This window comes from Prionailurus bengalensis, chromosome B2, assembly GCF_016509475.1.
Source record: "Prionailurus bengalensis isolate Pbe53 chromosome B2, Fcat_Pben_1.1_paternal_pri, whole genome shotgun sequence".
In the NCBI taxonomy this organism is placed as follows: Eukaryota; Metazoa; Chordata; class Mammalia; order Carnivora; family Felidae; genus Prionailurus; species Prionailurus bengalensis.
Window position 1 is genome coordinate 126,643,411 of NC_057349.1, and position 15,467 is coordinate 126,658,877.

The following is a 15,467-nucleotide window of genomic DNA, read 5'->3' on the forward strand; positions in this document are numbered from 1 at the left end:
TGTTCCTTACAGAGAACCTAATTTTGCTCATGTGTCCACTCTTCTTCATGGTCTCTGATTCTACTGCAGTCATATTTTTATTTCCTTGGCCCCATCTAAGAGGAGCATTGGGGAAAATGAGGTAATTGAAGAAAACGAGCTAAGTAGGCGTGGAGCAGTTTTCTCAACTCACTGCCTGTTGCATGAAGGTTAAGTTATGAGGAGTTACAGCACTTTTTGGGCCAGACTTCTGTTTTGTTGGTAGGTCAAGTATCTCGAATATATAATGCATTTCTTGTTTTTACGATTCTAGTCCATTTCAAGTAACAACAGTTCCTAAAGTACTAATAGTACTTTCCTAGCCATAATTCTTAGATGAATTTTATTCTTCTGCCTTCCTATCTTTATGTCTCTTTCTCTTGACATCAAGAGAGCTACTTTGAGAGTGTCAGGCTCTTTCTTAATCATAGTTTGCCCTGAGCTAAAAGTTTCAAATACAGACTAAACTATGGCATTCAAAGTTAGGATAGCGGTCACCTTGGTGTGCAGGAACACAGGGAACATAAGGAGAATTTAGTACAGGTACAGGAAACAAGAAACAGATATAGGAAACATTTCATTTACTGATCCGGTTATCGAGATCTATTCATATTATGAATATTGATTAGGCCTTATATGATTTGTGCACTGATACATGTCATGCTTCAATGAAAATTTTACTTTAAAAAAAGATACTAAAATGAGTTCATCTTCATTTATTGATAGGCTAGCTAATTCAGCCCAAGCCACCAACTTAGAACAACTAGAATATTTAGTCCCAACACTGCTGGGAAGGGGTGGAATCGTCCATTCTGGTTCATGAGATTATTGAGAGGGGACAATTGAGGAGACAACAATGCATATATACTTTCATTCCTTTTGTTTAAATGCTTAGAAATGGAACCCCTGGGATCCCTTGTTGATGTGTGTTTCACTTTGTAAAAAACTTCCAAACTGTTTTCCAAAGTGACTGTCCCCTTTTACATTCCCAAAACTTACGTCTGACGGTTCTAGGTTGTCCAAGTTCATGACACTTGGCGTTTTTAACTTTTTAATTTTTTAATCTTTTTAATTTTAGCTATTCTGATAGGGCGTAGCAGTACCTCCTGGTGATCTTAATTTGCATTTCCTTAATGACAGCCGACATTGAGCTCCTTTTAATGTACTCATTTGATATCCATATATCTTCTTGGTGAAATGTCTGTTCAAGTAATTGCTTATTTCTCATTTTTTTTTCATTTCATTTGTTTGCTCGTCTTGTGGGACACTCGCAGAATAAGCAACTCACAGTCCCGGGTTTTACTGTGTATCCTACTCCATCATGACGCAGGAAGGAGTCTCAAAAACTCACACGTCCACAAGCAAGAAAAATTCAGCTCCCATGAGGGCAAATTAGAAAACACCTCTGGCAAGCGACCCACACAGCCCACCAATCAGCAAAGTAAGGTTGGGTGCTTATTTTTGAAAGAATTCAAGTACCAGTTCCAAAACACAGTCCTCTCAGAATTTTGGAAATCCACACTTTTCTCCATCACGTTCAACATTTGGAGCTGACGCCATTGCTACTGTCACTGGTGCTCTGGGCCACTCCAGTTGATTTGAAACAGAAGCGGCAGCTCTGTATGATGCAAGGCCACTTAATGATTAGTTAGTACTTCTCTCATACAGCACGTTAGGGGGGTGCTCTTGCCGGAATCATGATTAACTTTAGAGCTGCAGATGTTGGAAGAATTATCTCATAGCAATGGTGTGTTGTCCAACGGCGTGTTTAGGTATCGTTCATGTTTGGAGACTTAATTGCATGGCTGGAAAGTGTTTGCTTCCTAGTGTGCTTAAAACAACATCATTATGGAAATCCTATAGGTGCTTATGGAAAAAAAAACGTAAACACATACAACATGAATGTACTGGCATACCAGTGTTATTTATAGTCATAGGTATGTATATATTCATGCAATTTTCTAGGTTTTTTTTTGTTTTGTTTTTTTGTTTTTTGTTTTTTTTTTTGCTAAAAATCCATTTGTGAAGTCTATTTGAAGAAATGCAAGACAGGGGCACCTGGGTGACTCAGTCGGTTGAGCGTCTAACTTCAGCTCATGATGTCCCGGTCCGTGACTTCGAGCCCTGCATTGGGCTCTGGGCTGACAGCTCAGAGCCTGGAGCCTGCCTTGGATTCTGGCAGGCTCTTGGATTCTGTCTCCTCTCTCTCTCTGCCCCTTCCCCGTTCACACTCTGTCTCTCTCTCTTCCTCAAAAATAAATAAACATTAACAAAATTTAAAAAAAGAAATGCAAGGCATATGTATATATGTATCTCAATTTTTTGTGATGACTATATTTCAAAAGTATAGATAAACTGAAAAATCAGAGGTAAGGTGAAAATCTAAAAAACTAAAAGAAGGACCATTTATAACTAAAATTTTAAAGACCTCTCTTCACACTTCTTAAATTATTTCTTTCAGTATGCCCTCACATGTTTGGGTTGCTGCCGACACAAATTTTAATAACCTGTATGATATTGAAAATCTGGAATTGGAAAATATATTACAATGCATGTGGCTTCAGGGAATACACCACTCAGAGGTTAGCTCATATGTATAGATTTTTAAAAACTGATGGTTCTTTATTTTCCACCTAGATTTAGTCATGGCACTATTTCCCAAAGTTTTAATGCTTGTTAAGGACAGAATTAATAGATTTGGTGCTTTTTGTATGTGAGTTTTTGTGTTTCAGCCAAAGTGCAAAAATTATTCTCAGTGTGCAAAAGTTCTTATCCCTCAGTTGTTGTGCAGTGAGAGAATAAGAAATACTGATATTATCAATTAGTTCTATCTCTAATGCTGTTATTACTAAGAATCATTGCAAATCACCTGAGATTCTACTAGGTCATGGGTTGCAGGAATATGCAAAGGAAATGAAGGAGTGGAAGCAACTTTTTTATGTATAGTAGAATTTTGTTAAAGCACAAATGATTCAGCTATATGCACAGATTTCCAGAGGTGCAAAGAGTAAATGACGTAATGAAAATAAAATTATGTTTAAAATCACACCGTGTTACAAATCTAAGGTAGTATCATTATTGCCATCGTTATTATTTGTTTTCTTTATTATTATTGATTTTACCTTATAAAATCAGGTTTCCAGAGCTGGAGTTAGTATGCATAATTTTCCACTTGCCTTTTCCAGAATGTCCTATATAAGAAATCATAGGGAAGAGTGAGGGATACATAAGCAGAGCACAGAGGAGATTTAGGACAGTGAAAATACTCTCTAAGATACCATAATGTTGGGTACGTATGGTTACATAGTTTTCAAAACCTGTAGAGCATACAACACCAAGAGTGAATGCTAATGTAAACTGTGGGCTCTGGGTGAATATGGTGTGTCAGAATAGGTTCCTTAATTGTAACAAATACACCACCCCGGTGGGAGATGTGATAGTGAGGGAGGTATGCATGTGTGAAGGCAGGAGAGTGTATGAGAAATCTCTGAAAATTCTTCTCAAGCTTACTGTGAACCATTAAAGTCTTAATTAAAAAAATACAATAAAAGGAATCATAGAATACATTTTTCCGAAACTGTCTTCCCTCAGATAGATTGATGAAATTGAGATCTATCCATGTTGTTGGTCTGCAAAGCACCTATTCTTTTTTTTTTTCCTCTGTAATTTCTGGGTAGTATTCCATTGTTTGAATATGCCACAGTTTATTCATTTGCTTAGTGAAGGATATTTGGATTGGGTTCACCCTTGGTGATTACAAATGAAGCCATTAGAAATAGTTGTATGCAGGTTTTTGAGTGCACATACGATTTCATTTCACTTGAATAATGCTTAAGAGTCAGCTTGTTGAACTGCCCACCAAGCATATGTTTAATTTCATAAAACCAACCAAAATATTTTTCAAAGTGACCACCAGCAAGGTTGGAAATGAGATTTCCATTTGCTGCAATATTTACTGCAATAAATAAATTGCAATATTTACTATTGGCATATTTGCCAACATATTGGCAAAATTTATTTACTGCAATAAATAAATTGCAATATTTACTATTGGCAGTTTCTTTGATTTTAAGGATTCTAATAGTTGGGTGGTGATTTCTGACTATAGTTTACATTGCATTGCTCTAATGATATAACTATATTGAACACTTTACATGTGCATATTTGCCATTTCATGTAACTGTCTTTATCAATGAAATGCCTATTGAAACTTTTGCCCATTTTTAAAAATTGGGTTCTATGTTTTTTATTATTGAGTTTTTAGAATGTTCTTATATTTTTATACATATTCTGGATATGGGATCTTTACCAGTCTTATTGCAAATCACTTCCCACTCTGTAGCTTACCTATTAATTTTCTTATTTACCAATGTCTTTCAAAAAACAGTTCTTAATTTTTACAAAGATCAACTAATCTATTTGTTCTTTTATAGACCATACATTTGAGATTGATTGCCTAAATCACAGTCACAAAGGTTTTCTCCTTTGTTTTCTTCTATATATTTTATGGTTTGATTTTACATTTAGGTAAGGTCAGCTTTGAGTTAATTTTGTATGCACTTGAGAAGTGGAGATGATCCACTTACTTGCATATGAGTTTTCAAATGTTCCGTCATCATTTGATGAAAACTCTACATTTTCTCCATTGAATTATCTTTGTGATTTTGTCAAAGTTCAATTGGCTGTATATGCATATGTCCATTTCTAGAATCTATGTTCTGTTCTACTGTATATCTCTTTGCTGATACCAGATTGTTTCATTACTATAATTGAGAGCAACTTTTGGAATCAAGTTGCATGTCCTAAAACCCTCTCATATCCATTTTGGTTATGCTATCTTCTTGCCTTTCATCATAAATTTTAGCAAGACCTTATTAATTTCTATAGATAATTGCTAGAATTATTTTGGAATTGTAGTGACTATGACATATGTCAGAATAAAATATATCTCTTTTTTTTTTTAGAATTGACATCTTCAAATATTGAGAGTTACAATTCACAATTATTGTGTGTCTGGATATAGTTTTATTCGTATTTCTTTTTCTTGGATACAAGAAATATATATGGAGATACAGCCTTGTATCCCTATGGATCTTACATTCTAATGGACTTTAGAAAGTCTTTCCCCAATTCATATACATTACCTCTACCTCTGGAAGTCTTTTGAATCACTAGGAGAAAAATCTGAACTCTTTCATTGTGCTTCTTTGAGTACGGCCTGAAAAATGGCTCCTTAGCACTTAAAAAGCAATTCTTCATTTATTATTTGGTATCTTCCCCTACAATTACTCCTTCCAATGCAACTGAAATATATCTCTATAAAATCAGCCCTACCTCACCAGAATTTCACAATTTAGTTGTTTAAACAAGTACAGAGTGATAACTGAGGAAATACTTACTAATATAGTTAAATTGAAGTTCCCCTTCTAGAGCAATCATTCCTTAGAAATGTAGTCCCTGTGTATGTATTGCACCTATTTGAACACTGACTGGTATAGCTGCAATTCAGTTCGGGCACTAGCCACCTGCAGTTAGTGCAGACACCACAAGTTAAAGGGCACAGTACTTAACATTGTTCTCACTCTAGATGCCAGACATAAGTAAGGTCCCCATCCACACTTCTGAGTAACTGGCTACAAACACTAGAGGTTCCCAAGATGCCCCTCAGGTTTGATATTTGCTAGGGTGGTTCATAGAATTCTATAAGGCACTATATCCGCGATTACATTTCTCGTATAAGGGATTTAAATCAGGAACAGTCCAATAAAGAGATAGATAGAGCAAACTTTGGGAGGGTCCTGAATCAGGGCATGGCACCCTCCTGGGACATTACTGTGTTCACCAGCTGGGAGTTCCTCTAAGCTTCAATGGCTGCAGTTGTAATTGGGATTTCATTACCTAGGCATGACTGATTAAATCATCAACTACATGAATGGATTAAATCTCCAGCCCCTCTCCTCTCCCTGGAGGTTGAGATGGCTCAAAATCTCAACCTGCTGATCACATGGCTAGTTTTCCTGGTGACCAGCCCCATTCTGAAGCTATCTAGAGGTCCACCTGCTAGTTAAGTCATTAGCATAAACTCAGGTGTGATCCAAGAGGCTCATGAGTAACAAAAACACTCCCATCATTCTGAAAATGCCAAGAGTTTTAAAACCTCCTCCTGAGAACCAAAGACAAAGACCAGTCAAATTCTTTACTATGCAATAATAACATCCTACTACAAACATTTATAAAGAGCTTGCTGTGTTGAAGTATATAAACTATGACAAAGTTTACAAAATCAGTTTCTAAAAGTTTTTCAGTGAGATTTATAAGGAGAAGTATATAAAGCAATAAAACATGTGTTGTCTCCCTCAAACTTCAAAAATAACAACAATCTCAACAGGAGAAAGTTGAGGTACTCCCAAAGAAGTAGGGACTGAATTTCGTAGTTTTATTTATTCCAGCAAAGTAGGGTCTAAGCTTACTAGGACGAATGTTGCAAAAAGAATAAATCAAAGTACCTAAAGTACACTTAGCTTAATATTAATTTCATAGAGGTATTAGAGAATAACATGTGGAGGCTCTGAGTGCCTTAACTAGTTTCTGATGTTTAAACACAAACAAAAACGAACAAACAAAATCTTTCATTTACTTCCTAAGATGTTACTTTTTATGTGGAGAAGCTACCTATGGTTTTTCAGAACTTTGTACAATTTTCTAGAGCAACACTCCTATAAATGACTCTGTTTGGAAGAACCATGCATTACAGTCAAGAAGAGTGACAATTGAGGAGATAGTTTCTTTTTTTTATTGTTAAAATATTTTCTTAAATGTTTGTTTATTTTTGAGACAGAGCGAGACGGGGAGGGGGTGGGTAGGAAGGGACACAGAAAGAGGGGACAGAGGTTCTGAAGTGGGCTCTGTGCTGACAGCAGTGAGACCGATGCGGGGCTCAAACTCACATGACCTGAGTTCAGATCAGGATCTGAGCCAAAGTCTGATGCTTAACCGACTGAGACACCCAGGCGCCCTTGAGGAGATATTTTCTAATATAGTTAGACCGAAATCCATTCTTTCAGAACTATCATTTTTCATGTAGAAATTCAGTTTGCAAATTCTATTTTAGGGGTTTTAGAAATAAATTATGTTAGCTTTTTATGTTCCTTTGCTGATAAATGTTGATGAGAATGTTGAAAATAAATACAGTTCGACAATGACAGACTCTAAGAATCATCTCAGAGAGAATCTCTGAGGTAGGTTTTTATTGTACCTGATAAGCAAGTGCTTGTTAAGCATATGTTTTGTTTTCAAAATGCTATATTAATGGTTTTGCCGTGAGCCGTGAACATGTTTTGATTTTCCTCCAACTTTACAGTAAAAGTTACAGTATTCTTAACATTCTGTTCTTTCCAGAAAACAAAATCTTCCCAAGACTTTCCTTCCTAAATGGTGCTTGATATAGTTACAATGATGTTATTTCGCAAGACTTACACTGTCAGAGATAAAAATGTATGAAGTCCCCACAAGTCACATTGAACGTGCGCTTGAGTGAATCAAATTAATTATGAAAATAAACACACATGGGAAGCTAAACAGTGAAAATGGTTAACTGAGTTTTTCAATTTAATGGATTTGTCTGTGAATTATGTAATATCTCCTACCATTATTCAGAAGAATCTTCTTTCCTGTTTTTAATGGACATATAATATCTAATGATCAAAAATCCTACCTGGATTATATTTCATTACTTTGAAAATGAATTAACCTCATTCTGTTTCTACCCATAAAAGGGAATCCATCAACATATCTGAAAATAAGGTCATGCTAACTTGCCTAATAATGTACTGCAATACTACAAATGTTGCAGTAAAATACCATGTTCAAAAATAGGAATACTTCCAGATGTTTCATCATAAGACCCATGGATATTTCAGTCATTTGCAGAGGGTTCCACTGCAATCAACAGGATAAAAAAGATAGCCATTGCTCTTTAAGGTAATTTTGTGGCTCTCTGAAAAGAAAATATCTCTGCTACATTTATCAGTAACTGTTCTTCTCTGACCTGTGTGAACTGAAGTAAAACCTAAAAGATTGCAACACACACACACACACACACACACACACTTGGATGCATGCATGTGTGCACACATACTCAAAACAAAACTTTTATTGAGAGTACATAGATTTCCCCTCTTTGGCACTAAAGCCCTAAGCTCATAAACAAATTTTTTGGGAATAGTTTGTCTCTCTTGAACCAACTTTCTATTTTTAAAATCTTCCTTCACATAGATCATATGATGCTCATGATCTCTAGGAATGTTCTGACTTATTGCCTCACTGATAATTTAATTGGAACCACTTCTGTTTTTAGGAAATAGCTTACTCACATATTTGGGATTCTACTATGCTTCAGGAAAGTGTTTTGCTTTACGGTAACTTGATCTGACCTAAGCAAACCATTTTGATCTTATGTGGGTGGATTTTTCTTTCATACATTGTGAAAACATGGGATTTTTCTAAAACTCTTCTTTGATGTTGTTTAAAAGTATTTCTATATTATTATAATAATTCCTTGTTATCTTAAGTATATTGCAATAAGCCTAGGAATAAGCTAAATATAAGTTTTGGGAATTTTTTTTTTCGACATGGTAGCAAATGAATCAGATTTTTCACTTGTGATGACCACGGATTTTGAGAAAGACCGGATGATGACATTGATGTCATGCGTTTCCCCTGAAAGACTGGTTGTTCCCTAAGGGGAGCCAAAACTCTAACAAGTCCTGTTTGGAGTATTCAGTTTTATTCATCTGATATAATCTTTAACACCTCTGAAAATCAAGTATTTTTTTTTGTCATGGGTACGAAGCTGACAAGTTCCTGGGGGACCGGTGTGTGGCAAAGACAGAGTAAGTGATGGCACTGAGAAAGAGGATGACGTCATTCAGGTACACCATAGTTACTGCTTGTTCCGAGTTTTCAGTCCGTGACACAGGCGTGCACACTCCCGATGTGAGTGATAACAATCACCTGACACTTTGTGATAAAGTTTCTACTTACCACCTATGTCCGCTGCTCCAATCAGCGCACCAGGAAGCAGTTGGATGTCAAAATTACCATGCATCCCCATCCATCCCCTTAGACGTGCAACTGTTATATTAATATTTTATAAGACAATCACTTGGTAGGTTTTCTGACCAGATATTTTAAGATTCACGGATTTGTAAAAATTGTTTTGAATTTATTTTGAGAAAGGGAAAGAGAGCGAGCACGAGCAGGGGAGGGGTGAAGAGAGGAAGAGAGAGAGAGAGAATCCCAAGAAGGCTCTGCACTGTCGGCACTGAGCCCAAAGTGGGGCTTGAACTCACCAACTGCAAGATCCTGACCTGAACTGGACACGTGATCAATGGAGTCACCCAGGCGCCCCCACGATTGGTGGACCTTAAATGTCCATTAGAAATCACTATTCTAGAGGAATTAAGGGGATAGTTTTTTTCTATTCTGACATGGTTTCTTAGACTCACTATATAGTGTGAAAGAAGACTGATTAGATTTGCATATTTTGTAAAGAGGAGGAATAAATACGGAAAGCAATTAATATCATATCAATATCCTTTTCATTCTAAACATTGATCATTGACTTGAAAAGTGTAATGGAACTGTTGTTCACTTTTGTTTTCCTATGTTAAGATTTGTGCAAACATTTTAGTGTAGTGAACGAATTAACTGAGTGCTACTCAATTTCACTGTATATCTAGAGACTTCAAATTTCTTTTCCCTGGGGACCTCTACTAATTTATTTTATGACTAGAAGTTCTTCAGTGTAGGGACTTCATTCCTTTTAATCAAAATAATATTTTTTCTTCTAATTAATGACTGAAGTATAACCAATATGTTTGAGAGACAGTGGGATACATTTTTTGGAGTTTGAGAATCTCAGGAAGACAATCTTATTTCCATTGCTAGACCGTTTGGCTCCTTCTAATATAGCCACATTCTTCAGGTCAAAATCTTTTTCTACCTTGTATAAGTATAGCAGTAAAGTCCTCAGCATACATTCTGGGGGCCTTTGCAGATTTCACTTGTAAGGAGTCTGCTTTTATAACTGAATTGTGTGGAATAAATACACAAATATGCAGACTGAAAGCATGGCCTGATTCAACATAGCATTGCTTTTGAGTTCCAGGAAGTAAGAAGAGTGGTGTCTTAGTTTGGGGGACTACCAAAAATTACCATAGACTGGGTAGCTTATAAACAGCAGAAATGTATTTCTTATAGTTTTGTAGGCTGAGAAATATAAGGTCAAGATGCTGGCAGATTCGGTGTCTGGTGAGAGCTTGCTTCCTGGCTCATCAACAGCTGTCTTCTCTCTGTGTCCACACAGGGCAGCAGAAGTAAAAGGGGTCGCTTTGGTAAGGCATGGATCCTTTCCTGAGGTCCCTGCTTTCCTGATCCAATCCTGCCCCTAAAGACCCCTCCTCCAAACACCATCACATTGGAGATTAGGTTTCAAATTCAAATTAAATCTGAGGGGATACCCTTACCATTTTCTTTTTTAATTTACTTATTATCTATAGGAGCCATTCTATAAAATGAAAGTAAGAACAAAATTAAAACATAACATTTTAAGCCCTGATAATCAGGGCACCTGGGTGGCTCAGTTGGTTAAGTGTCCGACTTTGGCTCAGGTCATGATCTCATGGCCCATGAGTCCGAGCCCCGCGTCGGGCTCTGTGCTGACAGCTCAGAGCCTGGAGCCTGTTTCAGCTTCTGTGTCTCCCTCTTTTCTCTGACCCTCCCCCATTCGTGCCCTGTCTCTCTCTGTCTCAAAAATAAATAAACGTTAAAAAAAATTTAAGCCCTGATAATCTGAGTTTGTAATACAACAGACTGTGGCATGGATGAAGTTTCTGTTGTTATAATTCGATCCCAGTTGTCTTTTCTTAGGTAAACATAAAATGTGGATCAGAGTGGTACTATTTGTTATTTGGGAGATAAGTTCTAATCATTTTGATTTATATATTTTGAAAGACACATTGTTATTCTTAGTCATGACCCATTTCTTCAGTAAGGGCTTTTTAAATTTACCCTTTCCAAATTTTTATGGAACACTTTTATCATTTTACTAAAGTTTAAAGGCATAAAAGTAATACTCATGTATCCTTTTAAGGCACAATATATGTCTCAAAGCCTACCAAAACTCCCCCCATCAAAAATGAAAACAAGCCAAATGTTTTCACCCCCAAATTCTTTTTTTTTTTTTATTTTTTTTTTCAACGTTTATTTATTTTTGGGACAGAGAGAGACAGAGCATGAACAGGGGAGGGGCAGAGAGAGAGGGAGACACAGAGTCGGAAACAGGCTCCAGGCTCTGAGCCATCAGCCCAGAGCCCGACGCGGGGCTCGAACTCACAGACCGCGAGATCGTGACCTGGCTGAAGTCGGACGCTTAACCGACTGCGCCACCCAGGCGCCCCTCACCCCCAAATTCTTAAAGTCCCTTGAGGAAACACATCAGACTCTATAACAAACAAACAAACAAACGAAAACCAAAACCAAAACACTGACTAAATCAGATAAAATACCTGAAATGTGTATTGCAAATAGGAAAACTTTATTGAAGATCAAAGGTGAAAGACATCTTTAGGAAATATATCTGTGAGCCAGGAGGTAAAGGGATGAAAATTTGCAGTACGGATGAAAAAATAATTTTAAAACCTAAGAATCTGCCCCAAATGGCCCTGCCATAAGGAAGTATAAAGACAAGACTAAAGCATATGCTAAAGGCTTAGAGAAGTGTTCCCTATTTCTAAGAGGTGACATGATCCAGTTGACTAGAGAGAACCGTAAACAGAGTTAAATCTTAACTTGTGATACAAATGGAAACTAGGACATCTTATTAAAACAAATGGAAAGCGAGCAAAATTGCATAAGAACAAGGTAAAAAAAAATTACGAAGTGATTGGTAGAACATATATAATGGGTGTATGGGAAATAGCATTAATTTCGTGATAACTCAAATTATATAATGCCCTAATCTTTGATTAAAATAATACACTTGACAAAATTGATGTCACATGACAGAAGTATCATAAAACTTTAAAAATTATAGTTTCACTTCTGTTTCATATTTTTCTACTGCCCCTATTATGAAGTCCAAGCAAATATTTGATATTCAAATTTCATTTCTGAGCAAAATCAGATTTGTTCATTACGTTATACACTCAATATTAGATGGTAAATTATTTAAATGTTGCCACTTTAATGGTATAATGTTCACGTTAAACTTTCAGATTTCTACTTATATTAGAGACATTAATCCTTAATCTGTAAAGCATATTATGAATCTGCTTTTTGAATTCAAATTTTATCTATTGCCGTTAGTTAAGTAACTTTTGGTATAAAATCTTAAAAATTGGTTTCCCATGCATAATCTGCTGGGTTTCCAAGGTTAGTTGGAAACATGTAAACTTTATCTACATTGTACATTCTGCTCATAAAATGTCTGACATTTTTTTAATTAAAAAATAAGATTTGATTTTTCACTTATGCTAACATACAAATCTGAGGAAATCATCTCAGGTTTCATCTCAGTTTCCTCATTTGCAAACTAGAAATAATGATAATATCTCAGTTCTATTGTAAAAATCAGTTTTATTATAAAGGTCACATCTTACAACATATGTAAACAAATCCCGTGGTAGAGTATAAACACTGCTGCAAAATGCCAGTTATTTTAATAAAGTAATAGGAAGATAATCAGGAATCGTAAATAAACAACTTTCAAAGATGTTTTTCCAATCTTTATGGAAAAGCTATTAAATTATAGTATAATTTCAGGAGGCAATTGAGTGCCTGATATATTTGTAAATCAATTTGGATATTGCTGCCTAAGGATTTATGTTTTGTTTGAGTTGTTATAAAGTTATAACTTTAAAATCTAGTTTACTTTATATGAATTTATGACCTCATTTAAAAATATTCTAAGCCACTTCAATGTTCTCAGGCAGTGGTGAATTTCATGAGTTAATGATACATTGGCTTAAGAAGAATTTCCTGTTTTCTGTTTTGGGTGCTTCGCTGTTTTTGCAGTATGCCTCTAATTTTATGAGAAAGTTACATGGAAAAAAAATGTGACAGTGTGAGACTGTGCACCAAAATACCTTTGGGATAAACTATCTAGCTTGTAAATAATTAAAACATTTTTTTTTCAGGAAGCACATATTGAAGAGGAGAAGCAAGCATAGGCTTGTTTAATGAATAAATAAAGATCAATGCTTTTAGTCATAAAGGCAGAGCTTCTGAACTGTGACACCTTCAAGACTTTCCTATTTGTAATCAAGACTCTTTCCTCTCTTTTCCATGCTTCTTTGCCTTTTATATTTAGTGAAGTTATAGTGTTTAGCTATTTTGGTGAATTATGTGTGTGTGTGTGTGTGTGTGTGTGTGTGTGTGTTAGTTTTAGAAATAAAACTTGTGCAGGCTATTTTTCTTCTCAGTGAGTGAACTTTATACAGAAGGTGAGACACACAGAAAACAAAGTAAAAACAGATAAATCTTAAGACCCTTTCATTTTCTCCTGCAAATCAGTGGAATGAAAATGGGAATTGCAATTCCTGACCACCCTATGCATGGTAGGGTAAGAATGTCTGAGAAGGGGCAGGATGTGTTATCCTGACAGTGATTGTTCTGGAAAAAGATGGACTCTTTTCACGAAGCAAAAGAAGCACAGGAATTTCTCTCTGTGCGACTCAGAATGCACGATACCAGCAACGTGGCTAAGGATGAGACTTGTTTTTTACTCAGGCTGCCTTTTGGAAAGAGGCCTTAGCTAACCTTGTTTCCCTTCATAGAGTCTGACTTATTGAAAGCGATCAGACTGGCAGAGGCCAGGCTGCCCGCTTGCTTCAAGGGTGGCCAGAAGGTGCCCAGAAATTTACATGTTTAGACTCCCCAAGTAAAAATACTAATTCTTTTAAAAGTCAAAATTAAAGCCAAAACATATTTACATTTTAAACCATCAGCGAAGAAATCTACTTTCAAACTATAGTATTACAAGTGAGTTTCATGAGCGACTCAGACTTCATCTACTTTAGAAGATATCGTACTGATTAAAGACAAGTATTTTTTTAAGTGATACTTCTTGGATTAGAATTACAGATTATAGAGTCTTAGAGAAAGATGATATTCTCAGGGACTTTACAGCAAAACACCTTCTTGTGTTGTATTTTAAATTATTTATTTGGTTGTACATTTCCTCCACTAAACCGGGAGCTCCTTGAGGTCAGTAGAATGGAATGAAAAACACATGGACTTTGGTATAACTTGACCATGTGTTTAACTACTGGCTATGTGACCTTGGGCAAGTTATTTAACTTTTTGAGCTTTGTTTTTGTTTAACCTGTAAAACCTCCTGGAAATTATTTTGCACAAGCCTGTCACATATAAGACATATGGTACATATCTGTGGAGTGAATTAATGGAATGATTAATTCATTAACGTTTCTACATATGAAAGGGTTTTCAATGCTATTTATTAGTATTGGTGTGACAGCGAGAAAAAGCGTTTTAAATTCAAATGTAAAATGTGTTTTATAAAATCATATGATGATAGAGGTGAAGTTTGTTCAGAAAAATTTCCAGACCAGTTAATCTCGATAGTGAAGCAGAGACAGCATTTCAGAAACATCTTGTTCCTATGCATACAAGGTTGTCTCCAGAAAGGCTCCTGTTAGGTTGGAAATTTCTTTACAACAAGCCTTTTTTAAAGTTTCTTAATGTTTTTATTTATTTTTGAGACAGAGAGAGATAGAGCATGAGCAGGGGAAGGGCAGAGAGGGAGGGAGACACAGCATCCAAAGCAGGCTCCAGGCTCTGAGCTGTCAGCACAGAGCCCCACGCTGGGCTCAAACTCAGACTGTGAGATCATGACCTAAGCCGAAGTCGAACACCCAACCGACTGAGCCACCCAAGCGCCCTACAACAAGCCTTTAAGTACCATAGGTAAAGGTACTTATTTCTCTGTTATTATACTGTATTGAAATATTGTTAACGATTTCTCTTATAGTCTCTGTGTCCAAGGTAAGTCCCAATTTTTCAGCCAAATAGCTCCATCTACTAAGGATAGAACTCTAACATGAGGTTTCATGACTTTTCAGGGTCTCCAAGGTCTAAAACCAGCCCTGGAGTACACTGTGATTTACCCCTACAATTTATGCTTGGGAAAAGCCAGCGTTAGAAAGATGGAACATGGTCACAGAAGGAATTAAAGTGGAACTGAGAAACAAAACGAAGTGAATTCATTATCTCCAGAAGTAAATTTTGTCTCATTTGAAATTAATGTCTGTAATTATTCAATGTTTAGTGAGTTAAGAAGTCACAAGATAAAGGATTCAAGATACACAGAGTAACTTCAGACCTTGTGTGTTTTATAGTCAGCTGGTGTCTGTATGGTGGTTAATTAAAAA